The sequence below is a fragment of the Cyprinodon variegatus genome, unplaced genomic scaffold (assembly GCF_000732505.1).
Source record: "Cyprinodon variegatus isolate N-32 unplaced genomic scaffold, C_variegatus-1.0 Scaffold1501, whole genome shotgun sequence".
Classification (NCBI taxonomy): domain Eukaryota; kingdom Metazoa; phylum Chordata; class Actinopteri; order Cyprinodontiformes; family Cyprinodontidae; genus Cyprinodon; species Cyprinodon variegatus.
Window position 1 is genome coordinate 111,523 of NW_015151954.1, and position 1,248 is coordinate 112,770.

Genomic DNA, 1,248 nt, shown 5'->3' on the forward strand with positions numbered 1-1,248 from the left:
GTTCTCCTTCACCGGCCGCCATTTTGAATTTTACTAAAACATTCTTGTTTCAGCTGCAATTAGCTGATTGATTAAAATGATCGATTCATTTCATCCGATATTACAGACACTTTTAAGACATTTGGTTAAATTCTGAGATGAAGCTTATTTTCAGACTGAACACATTTTAAAGATAAAGCTTTAAAAAAAGTCCATATTTTGAATAGAAATGATAAATTCTATATCTAAATGTTTTACTCTACTGAACAGAAAAGCATCAGTCAGTGTGATTAATAACCAACCTTAATGTGTTTAACCTTCTGAAATAAAACTTCTCAATAAAATCCTAATTATATATGATGAGTATTATATATAATTAACAGATAATCGTATATTTTTTCTACTGAGGCCCTCCAGCCTGAAAAAACAAAACAAAAATAAAGTTGCTGTTATAAATGCTGTAAAAATCTGAGCATAAAGCTTTTTGTTTATTTCATTTATAACAGATAAATGTTTGGTTTTCATCTTATAGTTATTTTTATGATAAACTATTTTATTAGTGGTATCAGATTATAATATAAAATGTTGTCCAGGATAAACTATAGTAGATTGGCTCTGGAGCTAAAAGCATCTCTCTGTCTGCTAAGGTTAGATTTCTATGTTTAAAAATAGAAAAGCTTATAGATTTCCTCCTCCCTGTTTGTGCATCTAGAGCTGCTTTTATAAAACAGCATTTTAACCCCTAACTTTTCTTTTTATCACAGGAAGTGGTTTTTATTTTCCTAAAATAATGAAAAAAAAAACAGTTTTATCATCATGTGAAGGAAACACAGGATTAAGCATAGAATCCAATTAAAACTCGTTGATTTTACATTTTCAGCTCTACTAAACATTAAAAACATTTTTAGGAGAATAAACACAAACATTTACGAAATTAAAACAAATATAAGAGAAAAAGTTGGAAATTAATAAGAAAAAAACAGAAATTTAGAAGAAAAATTTAGCAAAATTTTCTAGATTTAAACTTGTATATTGGCAAAGCAATGCGAGATTAAAACACATAAAGAACATTTAATGATGAATAATCCTCATGGAAGTTTCTAAAGTCAACATGAATGACACCATATAGAAACACAACACATAGAATCTCCTAAATTTACATGTTTCTCATAAATATGCCTGTTTATTCTCGTAGATTTCCTTGTTGTTTCTAACTTTTCATGTTTCTAATCTGGTAAAAAGGCAAGTATAAGCTAATAAAATGTTTGC